Source organism: Grus americana, chromosome 9 (genome assembly GCF_028858705.1).
Source record: "Grus americana isolate bGruAme1 chromosome 9, bGruAme1.mat, whole genome shotgun sequence".
In the NCBI taxonomy this organism is placed as follows: domain Eukaryota; kingdom Metazoa; phylum Chordata; class Aves; order Gruiformes; family Gruidae; genus Grus; species Grus americana.
In genome coordinates, this window is record NC_072860.1 from 19,820,354 (window position 1) to 19,834,337 (window position 13,984).

General features: G+C 44.9%; 1 long non-coding RNA gene across 2 annotated transcripts in view; it reads right to left on the reverse strand.

Moving 5' to 3' along the window:
* Positions 1–8,257: 8,257 nt before the first annotated feature.
* The window catches only part of LOC129210179 (uncharacterized), a 48,765-nt gene continuing 43,038 nt past the window's right edge, over positions 8,258–13,984 (reverse strand). For both annotated transcript variants that reach the window (XR_008578341.1, XR_008578340.1), the window contains one exon: positions 8,258–9,502. This is a non-coding gene — a long non-coding RNA (uncharacterized LOC129210179). The remainder of the gene's footprint in view (positions 9,503–13,984) is intronic.

Sequence of the window (13,984 nt, forward strand, 5' to 3'; positions counted from 1 at the left end):
GCTTTAAAAAAAAAAAGAAAAGAAAAGAAAAAAGAGATTGTTGCCATAAGCTTCCAAAAAAAGGGCGGTTTTCAATACTTATGTAATGCAATTGCCCTTGCTGGAATTAGAGTGTTAAGACTTTGTTTTATATATTTAATGGGGAAGTAACATACAGAGAAAAAAAAACCAAACAGAAAAGAACAATAATTCCCCCAACAATTTTAGTAGAGGCACTGCAGTTAAAATAAATACAAAAATTTAAAAAAATTTACAAGCCAAAGATTTGCAAGAAGATGCCAAAAGCTGCAGGAATTATGATGGAAGAGAGGACACCGCTATCCCTTCTCATCAATATTTGGGAACACCCAGCACAAAAAATTTTGAGATCAGTGCGATTTAATTTCTGCTGTAAAAATATATGCTTTAAAAGCCTGATACATTTTAGCTAATTCCCATGAGCTCTTGATTTGGGTCTAGACATGGTGCAAGTGGTCAACACATGACTAACAGTCCATGCAAGTCTTCTCTTAAATAGACTAAAGAATTAATATGTAATGCAGGTGGAAGGACTAATTTTATCCTCCATGAATAACAAGATGAACGAGACCAAATTAGACTTGGGAAGCAATTTTCGGAAACTTTAGACTAGAGAAGATGAGTGCAGTCTGCTTTTAGTAAGACCTGATATGAATTGGGAGGGGTGGTGGTGGTTGTTGAAGCCATTACAGAGTATTTCTGAAATAAAAGCAGCAAAGACTGCACTCAAATGGAGAGCAACTGTATACGTGTGATTCAGAGATTAAAAATACCTCTCTTACAACTTAGAAAACTTCCCATATGAATTCTATATTTATTTCTCATTTTTAAAAGGCAAAGAGAACAGGAAACTTGCTGGTAAAATTACAGTAAAAACATTGACATCACCACTGCCACTGTCCCAAGTACATAATTTCCTAGACCATCAAGCAACTTAATAAGTGTAACAGCTGACAGCTATAAATATCAACAGCTTAAGGAGACAGCCACATACTGTAAGATATATTTCCTCCTCAGGGTCTAGCACCACACCCACCAGATTTCTATGCAATTTCTGTTTCAGACTCTAGGAGAGCAAGACTTCACATTATCACTGTGGTCAACCGATCAGACACGAATCAGCCCAGAGAGGCAGTAGAAACAACCACAAATTCATCTTCATCCTTCACTTCAGCAGTACAATAAACACCCTGCAAGATCTTCTGTTGGAGGTTTTGGTTAAATATGCGACTTCATTGCCACCTTTCACACATTCACACGCTGCCATCAACCTGAGAGAGCACCAAACCCTGGGAGAGGCTGCATAGACGGGCACCCCCATGCACCATCCCAAACCTCATCCTTCACCTCCCCCAGCCCCTCTTCCTGCCGACCTGCCCAGCACCATTTTATTAAGAGTGTGACTCATCAATCATTCAACAGTACGGTTCCTAACACGCTTCAAAATAAGTCAGCACATCGGTGCTTCCCTGCCTCCCTTGCCCTCAGCTTTCAATTAAATTTAGAATTGACTTTAAAGGCACAACCTGAACGTACGTGGTTCAAAATGACCTTGTTACACCTTTCCTTACCTTCCTGAGCAGGGCTCTTGTACTCCAGCTCAGAATTTAAAACCTAGAAACATGAATTTGCTCTAAGCTCCTGTGGCAAACTACAAGTCTCAAGCTGTTCAAAGTCTTTAAACACATGTCCAAAGCTAAAGCGTGCTCTGCAGAGGGAGATCTGGGAGCCCAGGTCCAGCAGCTTTCAGCAAGATGCTTAAAACCTTCCTGGGAGTTCTGAGTTAAATGCTTTTTCTAATTTATTTCCTGAACTCTCAACACAGTATCTGCTTCCCTTAGAGCAGACATTTTTTTCTTGTTCTCCAGAAAAACAACACCACACCTTACAAATTATAAGAAAAAACATACAAATAACAATAAAACTAAAAAATCCTTACCTAGAAAAGAAGCAGCAACTGTTGGGCACCAACCAGATCCACACTGAGGAACTGCAAGCAAGCAGGTGGCATGAATTTTCTACTAATGGAAACCACAGCTGGGACCTATTGAGTTAGGTTAAGTAGGGTCTTCACTGCAGAAAAGGTTTCCTATTTGCAGCCTCAGCTGATGCACCGAACTGTGAGGCCTAACATTTAGCACCGTAAGAACAAAATCCTACTGCTTGTGCAGAAGACGTTACCACCCATAATTAGGGGTTGTAACAGGACTGTGCCCCACATTGACCGATGAATTGCAGTAATCCTAAATTCATTTTGTATATGGGCAATCTCAGTGCTATGACAGACACAGCTTGAGTGGCTCCAGCTGTGGTAAGGTCAGAGGTTATATCCCCAGCTAGCTGATGTTGCACCTTCCTTGGGAGCTGCCACCACTTAAGACAAAGGGCTGTCCCAAATGCTGCAGTTCAAACACCTCCTATTTGTAAAAAGCAGATTTACATGAAGAAATACAGATGAGAATGGTCAGAGCACGTGCATGTGTTTCAGCACCTGAGAGGGACATCAATAAATGTGGTGGGCCAAAGAAAGTAGCCGAGACTGCAGATGTTGGTCCATGTAGTCAATGGCATTATACAGATACTGAGAACCTGAGACCACCCATCAATTCCTGCTGCTGCAGGACAGTTCTATCTTTATATAAAGTTCAAAAATAAATGCCAGTAAACAAGGCCTCCATAAAAAATGGGGGGGGTGAGGCAAAAACCTCCTTCCGTGCAGCAAATGGTTCTTCCTGGCACCCTCTGCTTTACCTGAAGTAGTTGGATTGCTCCAACTCCAGGATAGCTGCACTGCACTGAGAGAGTTGAAACCAGCTGGCGATATGGCAAAGATTTATACTAGTAGTGCCATGGCAAATTTTCTCAGATGGTAATTGGTGACATGGGGTTTCCACACATGTGGAGAAGGATGTGATGGGTACAGGTGATCCAGTTGCTGGTGAAGGCCAAAAAAGTTCTGATAGCCACAGATGTGCTGCACATTTCTAAGACTTCACTTATAGAAAAAAAGTGGTGGGTTGGGTTGGTTTGTTGTTTTTTTTTTTCCAACAGCATCGAGTGTTTATTCAAACTCCTGATTATAAATTCAAGATTCATTTGGACCACATTAAATGCACCTTGCCCATTCTGTGAGGATTTCAGGTTATATTTTTATTTCTACAATACCACTGGTGTAATATGTTAAAACTTGTAAAGCGCGGCATAATAAAGCAGCTTGGACCTGAGAGCTCTGCCAAGTGTAACATCAAATCTTCCAAAGAGTGAGGTCAGATAAAGCACCAGATACACAGCAAATTCTTGGTTGAAATAAAACACCAAACATTTCTCCTTGGCTGGCAACAGGTGAATTCACAGGACGGGTTTCCTTATTCACAGAAGTTTCTTTTATAGCAAATTCACGGGTTTCCCTGCCTCTCAAGAAAACTCCATCTTGCAATATGTTTAAAATGTTATCAGCTTAGAAAAAAATAACACTGTTTTAAACTGATGGGAAAGGAGCCCATTGGCTCTAAAGTTACCATCCCTAAGTCGGGCGCTCAGTGCTGTTTGGGGCCTTTGTTCAGGGTAAATCAGCCATCGAAAATCAGCCCCCCAGCTCACTGCCTGTGCTGCACAGGGATGACCAGAAGGGTTTCCTGCAGCCTGGTTCGGGCGCTAATTACCTGTTCAAACACCTTGTAAATATCTGTCAGAGGAGGGAGAACCCCTGCACCCCCATGTGCTCCCCACGGCCAGACCACTGCTGCAGCCACCGCTACAAAAAAAAAATGTTTACAGCAAGGGCAGGAGTCATTTCTTCCCCACAGGGACATAGCTTCTGTCTTTTTTCCTTCCTTCCTTTCCACGCTGATGATGATTTCACGCACACAGTGGATAACGTCCAAAAGGTGTTTTACAGACCCTAAAGCTGAAGGTGGGGGAACCGCCAGCAAATCCCAGTCCGTACTAGCACCTCTTTCAAAGCACAAAAGCCTATGAGTTGTTTTTACTGAGGACTCATGTTCACCACGATGGTTAAAATCTAGCAGTCCTAAACTCAACCTGCCTGAACAGGCTGAGGAAGATGAGTGTGACTTCACGGCACTGCGGAGACACGGAAAAGGGAATTCATTTCCCAAGCAGCCAAGAAATGAATGTGATGTTCCAGAGGCTTTTGTTCCTCTTTCTTACACCCTCAAAAAATAATACAGAAATCACTTGAAAAAGAGTAATGAAAAAAAAGTTTTATGATAATCATGGGGAGTTTTTACTGGCACAGCAGGGAAGGTCGGGGCCGGGGGGGGGGGGGTGAGTGTCTGTGCCTGTGCATCAGCAAACGTGCAGGGTGGCTCGGCTGTGCTCCTCACCCGCACATCAAAATAAGCCACCCATGGGCTGCTTCCTTGGAAAAGGCCTTTTTTTTTTTTTTTTTTTTTTTTTTCCCCATCAAAATAGCACCCAGGGCGGTGGGTGCAGATGCTCGGGAGGCCTTTGCCCGCAGCACCCCCTCCCTGGTGGGACCGGGTCTGCCTGGGAGCGGAGGTGAGTTCAGTCTGTATGTGGCACTGTGGTATAAGTGACCACCGTTGTGAAGCAAGGAGGGGGAAAAAAAAGAAGGGGGAAAAAAAAAAAAAAGCTTAAAATTTTGCAAGAGAAAACAATCCTCCTGCCGACAGCGGTAAATAAAATAACAGCAGTGGGGTGATTTGCAACCATGTAACGGGCTTTTGTCTAGGCCTATTTCTCTCTGCCTTGAGGGTTTCTGTGTTCCCTCTCTGCAGGATCCCAATGTTTCGCCCTCCGGCTACAAAGGCTGAGGGCTGCAGCCCCTCCCCCGGCTGCTCACCCCCAATCTGCCCATGCTGCGCCTCCCCTCCAGCAGCCTGAAGGGCTCCGGTGGGGTGCAGGGCACTGCAATTTAGGATTTCTGTAGTACGGGTTGAATTTTCAAGAGTGCTGCTCGAGGACTTGCCAGGTTTAAAAATAGCTTTTACTCATCTTTTTAACTCTTTTTTACCCTGAGTTTACATTAAGCCTGTTGGGCATTTTGTTCCCTGTAGGAAAGTTAGACGTATTTATAAGTCTAATTAGAGGCATTTATAAGAGTGATTAGTGTGAAGCATCAGCTGCTGGCGGCTTTCTCTGTGTGTCTGTGTGTGTGTGTTCACACATGGATGCAACACTACAGTTTACAATTTGTTCCTGTGCCTGAAAGCTGTGAAATGCCCTTAATTCCCCCGGCGCTGATGGCAGCAGCGGGCACTGGCTGGCTCCATGCAGGGGCTCAGCACCGGACAGGATTGCAGCCCTGGGTAGTAGCTGCGGTTTTGCATCGATTGTGCCTCTGTATATTCATGCAGTGATGTAGGAGCAAGTGGTTGGGGGGGGGGGGGGGAAGGGAAGAAAAAGGATATATTTGCTGAAAGCTGCTGTTTAACTCCTAGGGACAGAGACTAACATGGCCCCCATTCCTGCCTACCCATGGGCTGCCTAGCAATCCCTCATCTCACAGATCATAGCATCACCGAATGGTCAGGTCCTGCTCGCCTGCGTGGCACGGCAGGGAGAGGGCCGGCAGCAGGGAGGGCAGCCGGTGCGGCAGAGGGTGCTTCCAAAACAGCCAGCCTGCGAACCTCCATGCTGCCAGCCTCCAGTCACGCTGCTGGGCAGGACCTGCCAGAAGCATGGGGCAGCCCCACAGGTTGCTCCGGAGCCGGTGAGCGCCCGCCAAACACCTCAGCCGCTGCAAAGAGCAACCTGGGAACCACCGCCTGACCACCAGCCTCGGTGCTGGGCTCCAGCGCTGGCACGAGCAAAACTGCATCTGAGAAGATGTTGAGTTGTGTGTAAGTGCTCACAGGCACAGGACCTCAGCACTGTCCATCTCTTAGGCCTAGTGGGACGTGTTTGTGCCCTTGCATCTCCTTCAAACCAGTGACAACCCCGCAGGTGCCTGCTGCCAGCCAGGAGCGCGGGAGCAGGGCTGGCTGCCTGCAGAAACACCTCAAGTTATTGTTGCTTAAAATGTCTTGAGGCAACTCCTACAAGTTCAAGTCCTCCTGGACCAGGGATTTATTTTTTCTAGTCATCATATAAACAGAATTAAAAGGTCAGTGCTGCCCCCACACGCTTACAAAAGCTTTTGGTTGGAATGGCTTGAGAAAGATAGGGAGATATGTAGGGAATACTTTAATAATATATTTGTTCTGCATAACTGTGGTCTGTTTCCCTGTCACAAAACAAACAAACATAAAAACTTCCTTGTTGATTTCTACTTTAAAAAAAAAAAAGAGAAAAGTGTTCACAGACTTGCCCACATCCATGTCACAGCTGTGTTTAAAGTACAGTTACACTGGCACACAGGGATGGTTTAGCTTGATTTTTTTTTTTATTATTATTTTTATTTTATTTTATTTTATTTTATTTTATTTTATTTTATTTTATTTTATTTAGGGAGACATTGATAACCTGATGGTCCCCAAAATCATCTACAAAACAATCTTCTTTTCAGATACCCCATCTGTGTCTAGCCCATGTAACCCATATAATCCACATGGTGATTTTTCTGAGGGCAGACTTTTGCTTGCTTTTTCATTTTTTTTTTTCTCTGTCCATGTCTGCACAAGCTACAGAAAGTCCCACACAAACTGAAACGTGAAACACAAAGCAGAGGAGTTACAATGAACTCACTTTACTCCAAATAGTACCAAGTGACCATGTGAAGCGATGTACAAAAACCAAGCTATTTTTCTCCCTAGTCTTTTCAGCGACAGTGAGGTTAAGGTATCCTTCCTGGTAGGGGGTGAGACTCAGATGTCATGCTGAAGAATGACGTCGTGTATGTCCCTTTAAAAACTTTGAATATAAACTAGTTTAAATTTTAATCTAAAAAGAAAAAGTGAGCTGGTTTCAACCTGGAACTGGCTAAAATATTTCATGCAACATCTCTCTCGGGAAATAACAGTTGCTTTTAAATTTAAATGTTGCTTTTGATCATTTTCAGTAGCAAAAGGTTAAAAGACTGCTTTATTTTCTTACCACGGACTGTTCATTTCACTCCAGAATTACAGCAGTGAGAGCCGGACCCTGCAACGGGGTGGAGACACTGCTTGGAAATCCCCTGTGTTTCTGGCTCTTTGGCCCTGTTCACAAAAACCAGGCACCACAGCCCATCAACTTGTTTCAAGAAAGTGATGTTTGCCCAAGACCACCCTGCAGATGCAGGCAGGATGGCTCAGGCGGGACGTGGGCTGATGTGGGCCACCACCACCCGCCCCATCTCAGTGACAGTGAGGGATTTCACCAGCTCCGGTCTGCCCGAGCGGCCCCGGAGGGTGTCCCTGGGGTCCCCGTGGGGCTTCGGCAGGTGGCAGCCCCGGCAGGGTCCCCGCTGCTCTGCCCCCACGCCAAGCCAGTTCCGTGGGACAGCGGGAGGGATGGGGAGGTGCCGCGAGGGATGAGGGGACAGGGAGGTGAGGCAGCAGGGGATTGCAGAACACCCCCATTGCATCAAGCTGGGCTCCCACGAAAGCTCAGCCTAGGCAGAAGGAAGAAACAAAGCTTCACCGTGGCCTCTAACACTGACCACATCTTTTGCTGGGCCCAGTTGTTGTCCATGTACAAAATCCCCTTACAGGCTCACAACACAGCAGTGTACGAAGTACCGGCCAGGTATCCTCTCTGCGCAGGAAAAACTAGGATTTATCTTTCAGAAGGATTTCCCCCCCCCCCCCACAAGAGGGTTCAGGCTTTGAAATGAAGCTTGCAAAACTTCCTTTGTCCAATTTTCTGTACATTTTTTTGCAGCCCATGAAGGAAACTTTGCCACGATAAATTTCATTCAATCTTCATTTTAGTCCTTGATGAAGATTCATGTGAATGCATCCACTAAACAAACTGCTCTTACTGCCCAGGCTTCTTCCAGCTTTAGATATCCTGAATATGCAACTGGAATACAGGTACCTCAGGGTTTTAGCAAAAAAAACAAAAACAAAAACAAAAAAACCCCCTCAAAAGCCAAATCATTGAGTTCAGAGAGTACCAAGACCAGCAGTGGGGTTATAGAACAGATTGACATGTAGGAACAACAAAAATTTTGATCCCACTTTCCTAATTACCCAGGTAATATGGGATAAGGTACCAAAATCATAACTAGAAATATAGAAATGTCATGAAAACACACAAAAACTAATACAAAAATATTTTAATGTTACCTGATCAGAAATTCCATTTTTAGAAATACAACAAATACAAATGTCACCATTATTTTGTAAACTTCTTCCCTCAAACCCCTTGAAATGTCAAACCAGATTTTAAATACAGTTTCACAAAGAGAATTATGTAGAAAAAGAACAAATAGTTACAATGCATTTGAGAAAAGTCCTGAAATGAATTGAAAAAGGACATGACTTTATGATGAAAATACATCTGGAAGAATTGCAGTTTTCGTTTGTTTAACAATCCTCAAATTTTCCTAGCAGGAAAGCTGGATGGGCACTCTCTGTAGCATCCCTCACAATTTTGAATTATTTGTTTGTTTGCCATGAGGTAATGGATGTGAAGTGACTTTGACTTTGTAATAAACAGCCAGTGGGAGTTCTGAAAAAGGTGTATTAAATACCAGAAGGAAAACGAGCGAGATGGCATAAACTGGAGCCTGATGCTGCTAACCCTGCTCCTCTGAGCAGCCCCCTTTCTTTTCTACTTACTGTACAGTGTAAGAGCTTCAGGATTAAGTCAGATCTTGGAACCATAATTCCATTTATTTGGAGAGGCAAACGTGCCTTTTGCTTAACATCAATGTTTTCACTCAAAAGGAGACTGTCAAGTCTGCAAGCGTATTAAACCCATGTTTCGAAGAAACTTTGCGCACAGTTTCAGACAGACCAGGGGACTGTGCAGAGCCATAGGGATGGGGTGATCTCAGCAACTCCTGCACCCAGAGCAGCCCCAGAGCCGCCCTCCCCTGCCGCGGTCACCACGTGTTCGGCAGCCGGACGAGCAAACACCCACCGCGCTCACGCGCCCGGATGCACGTGACACACGTGGACGCAACGCTGCCAGACACCCTTCGGATGTTCAACGCCTGCAGGAACTCCAGGGCCACCGATGCCTCCCACTGCCGCGCAGCACCCCGAGAGCCCGGCCGGCCCCCACGCAGCCCCTTTGCCACCAAAGTCACCTCTGCTCCGAGTCGGCAGTGGGAAAAGAGCTCCTGGAATTTCAATATCGCATCCCCGTCACAAGGCCGGTGGGGTGCTGCCAGCGCTGCAACGCGTTAGGCTTGCTTGGGATGGGAAAGAGCAGCTCATGAAATAAGCAGCAGGCACCACACAAAAACAGCCTGCCATACACTTAAAGTTTGTGTTGAGTCATCCATCACTGAAATTCCACTTGAAAACAAGCGTGTCAGCAGCACTACATGCAAATACACATGTATGTGCACACAGATACACAGTTTGCTGTTTCATTTTATACAGGGTTTTTTTGCCTCTTGAGTTATCTCCTGTAGAGAGAAAAGACAGAACAGAATGTAATTTACTGTTCACAACATTTTTCATACAGCATCACACAAGTTACCAACAACAACAAAAAAAAAAAATCACAGCAGCCTGTGACCTGGTTTTTTACCTGTAATAGTGAACAGCTAATTCTGAACACACTTTTTTTGCTTGCGAGCCTCAGATCTGAGTTTTGTTACATTTAAAAAATTGCATCAGAAACTTAATTTCTCTGCAAGAAACGGTCAAATCATCCTTTAAGAGTCATTCTTAATTAAATAGCATCATATATAGTTCCCCGCAAAGGACTAAAAATATCCTGCTCTGATGAGCCTTTTTGTTTTTACATTTCATCCAGCTCAGGAGTGCTGCAAAATAAGTCAGCAGTTGTCATCCTTTCACAAATAATGTACTTTCTAAAAGGAGAGGTTTTATAATAGTTTGGATTCAACTAATGGATGAATATCATTGATTCATACATCCTTTTTTAAAGAAAACTGGGTTGAGTCATTAAATAACCCAAAATAAGACATTTTTTACTCCCAAATTATTAGACCACTTTTCTTAAGAGAGCACTAAGGCATATTTCGCCTCACTTCAATATGAGCCAATTAGTTTCCCCCAATTTGAGTTGGTTAGATGTGAACATCTCAGGACTTACTCAGCTTTTTTCAGTGTCTCGAGTGTAAGAAGAGAGTCAGGTTACTCATGTTTACCTCTGTCAAACAACAGAATATAGCCCTTCTAACAGAACACTACGAAAATATAAAAGCAGTAGCTGATTCCCAGGAAATTCATAGAACAACCTTTTCTAATGATTCAAGGTATCTTTGTGGAGGCAGATTATTTACTATTTTTAGCTTTTCCTACTGTCTAGCTTGTCTAATTGCTCCTTGCGTGAGTGCTCTGGCCCAGGGGTTATTTTGCTGCTCTAATTGCAAAGGGAAGGATTACATGGCTTTGCTGGTGCTGGAGATGGGGCTCAAACCCTCAGAAAAAACCTCCCTGCCCTGATTTCATGCCTGCCCAGCACATCCACTCAATTTGCTGGTCTCATCTAGAACTTCAAATGTTTTGCTGACAACATGATGGCAGGTAGGCGAGTGCTGTATGTTGTCTACTATCAGGGGAGCAGGTCTGTCCAAAAAGTGCTCCGCTCTTGATAATGACTGCGCGATATATAACATTATTTCACAGGAAATGCACAAAGCCCAGTGTTGGAGTTTTCCAATTGACAGTTCTCTGCTACAGATCTGCTTACACAGTAAAGGCGCACAGCGATCACCAAAGGTGTTACCTTTCCCATTTTCTTTGAGAAGTCAAGGAGACATTCCCACAAAGTCCTCCTCATTGTAACTCTAGCTGGACATCCTGGAAACAGCAAGTAGCAGTGAGATCACGCTCCATGCTGGAAATGGGCACTGACCGGAGAATTTCATTTATAAAGGTACCTACCTACCCACTCCCCTACCTAAGTCTGGGAAAGGAAAATCAAAATGCCAAATTACTTTGACTTTGGCAAAAATGCCAGAATGCCACGATCGGAACTCATAAGTGGTGGGCTACCTACACTTCTCTACCTAAACTTTCGGAAGGTAAGAAAACCCAGGTAAGGGCCCAGATTTAGTTAACAACATTGTGTGGATGTACGCAAGGGCTCTTTGGGACGTTTTCACCTCAACCCGCTGGGTAACTTTGCCAAGCAGCAGTCTGGCAGAAGCACCTCTCATTTCAGAGCTTAAGATTCTGGCAACTCACAGCACAGCTCCCCAGGAGGTCAGGGGAGGAGAAAGAAAGATGGATCTCCTGCAGGAAAGTGGAAAACCTCAAATCTGAGACTTTGTCTTGCCTACATAAATAGTACTTGCAGTTTGGCCCAAGCCTGAATTTGCCATTTAAGTAGCCCTTGTCTATACAAATGTTAGGAGACAGTCCAAGCACCGGCACAGCCTGGCACATCACTGTGAAAAAGCAGTCACTGTCATCTCCTGCAAGGGTACAGCGGTCCTCCAGAGCAGCATCTATCTGAAAATAATTTTGTTTTCTTGTGACAATACAAACTTTAGCACAAAGGGCTGGTTTATGAGAGCAGTTGTGCAACACGCAATAATTTCAATCCCTGGTCTGAAATGTTCTACAGGCAGTTGGAGGGTCCAAGGCTGAGATCCTAAAGCACCAACGTATTCACAGCTATGCAAGTATTAGGAACTACTCACATCTCAACACATGCAACATCTTACATTATACTTAGAAGATTCCATTTAAATTCACATGCCAATAAGCAGTTTCCAATACAGGGCAACAGGGAAATATTATACTCATATAAATATTTACAGGAACTTGCAGAGGGAAAAAAAAGGTAGAAATTAAGCCAAATAATTTTTCAGCTATTATTGATTTGAAGTCTGTTTGGGGTTTTGTGCGTCTTGGGAGATACGAGTTTCTAAATATTCCACCAGGCTCTAAACCAGCAACATTCGAGACACTCCGCTCCTCCTGCGTGCCTCAGATACGCATGGGTTTGCTCCGCGTCTCGTGCTTGCTCTGCAGCCCATGTGATGCTTTGTTTACTCACTGCACAAGCAGATACGCGCAACAGCCATTCCCCAGCAGAACGACTTCTCTCTGAGTCCACCGCTTTCTTACACCAGAGTCTGCAAACATTGGGTGGCCAATGTGTTCCCCTCCTCCCCGTTCGACTACCCTCTGTGTTTTGGGTTCAAAGTGAAACTATCCCAGACTCGGGGACCTCGAGAGAGCAGGACTCGGGAAACGCAGGGAGAGACACTGAGGGCATGAGCATATTATCAGAAAGAATTTGAGTGCTCCCAGCAGCCCAGCAGCAAATTAGAAAGTTTTGGCTCCCAAGAATGAGTTGTGTTGTTTGTTCCTGCATACTGCAGCTGCTCGTCCCTCTCCCTCCCCACCCCCCTCCTTTGGGTGGTTTATTACACACAAGCTACTAATGAATGGGAGCCGCTGTTTTACAGTACACCACACTTACAGGACTTATCTCTAGGCCTACCACAGATTTGACTGATCAACAGCAGGGCACCACCATCATAATTCTTCCTAGAAACAGGAGGATAAAAAGGGGTTTGTTGGAGGTTGGCTGTGTCTGCAGAGAATCCTGCCTGCAGGGCCTGCTGATGCCATCGCTAGCTGCTATGGTCTTTGGCCTAATAAGGTACAGAAACAAAGATTGTTCACTTGTTCGAGAATACTAAAGTACCCAAGTGACGGAAAGTGGAGGCAGCAGGGCACACATCCAAGTGGGATTAAGGCCACAAGTGCAACGTTACAGGGCTGACTGGGTGGCAGAGGGAATATCTGCCTCTGAAAAAAAAATCAGTTCAAACATAATTTATAATATGTCACTCACAGTCAGAGGTGGCTGTCATTAAGAGTTAAATGTTGCATTGTGTTCAACTTATTCCGATAAGAATTCTCTAAGCTGCTTATATGTTATCGTAACTCATGAGTAACCACAGCGTGGGCATGGGGAGGGGGGAGAGGCTCTCTGGGGCAGGATGGGACCCAGGCTGGGAAGCAGAAACGCTGGAGCTGAGCTGGACCGCTGGTACCTCAGCATAGTGTGCCCACAGTCTGCACACTCCAAGGACACTGTGGTGGGTCTTAGAGCCTGCCAAGCCCATAATGCTTGTCAAGGTCCAGACTCTATTTGGACAGATGCAACTTTTTTACTTTTATGCACTTCTCCCAGCTAGGGAGCCAGGCACTAACGCCGAGGTGATCTGAAACGGTGCAGTCAACCTCTGTTCAGCTGGACCCAAGGGAACAGCCAGAGAAGGTCTGGGTGCAGTAAGGTTGTCTAGGGAGGCTTAGGCATTGGTGTTGAAGGAAGAAAAAGTAACCAGTGTTGTAGCCAAGTAAGAAGCCCTTGAGTTAATATTGCTCAGTGGACATGGGACTGCAAATCCAAGAGAAGAGCAGGGAAGCAGCTTACTTGGGGACGATATTAAATGCCGCTGACTGGTTTAGCAATTTTGAAGCAGTAAGATTGTTTGCTCTGGCTTAGGGAAACCCAGCAACAGACCCCACTGAAGTCCAAGGAGCCAAATCAGGCCCAATCCCACTAAACCTTACAGGCTTATTAGGGAAATTTTTTGCTACAATTTTTCCCATACCTCGTTTTGGATGTAGAGGGAAAAACCTGTGTGGAATAAAGAGAATTATCAGTCATGGGAGCTTGTCCATTTTCCCAGGTCTTTCAATAGCAGCACAGCTCACTTAGTGCAAATATCCACTGTAATTCCCAGTTAGGAGCGTTTCTCTGGTGCAACTCGTTCAGAAAGCAGCAGTTTGTTTACTCACTGGCTTGGGCTGCTGGATCACGTTACACCTGCTGGGGCTGCTGGTAACGTGGGAGGTTGGTTTTAAACTGGCACTGTTGCTTTTATAAAGCCTTTAATGGCATAGGCTCTGGCTATGTTCAAGATCTCACCCATCAAACCAAGACTTAAGGG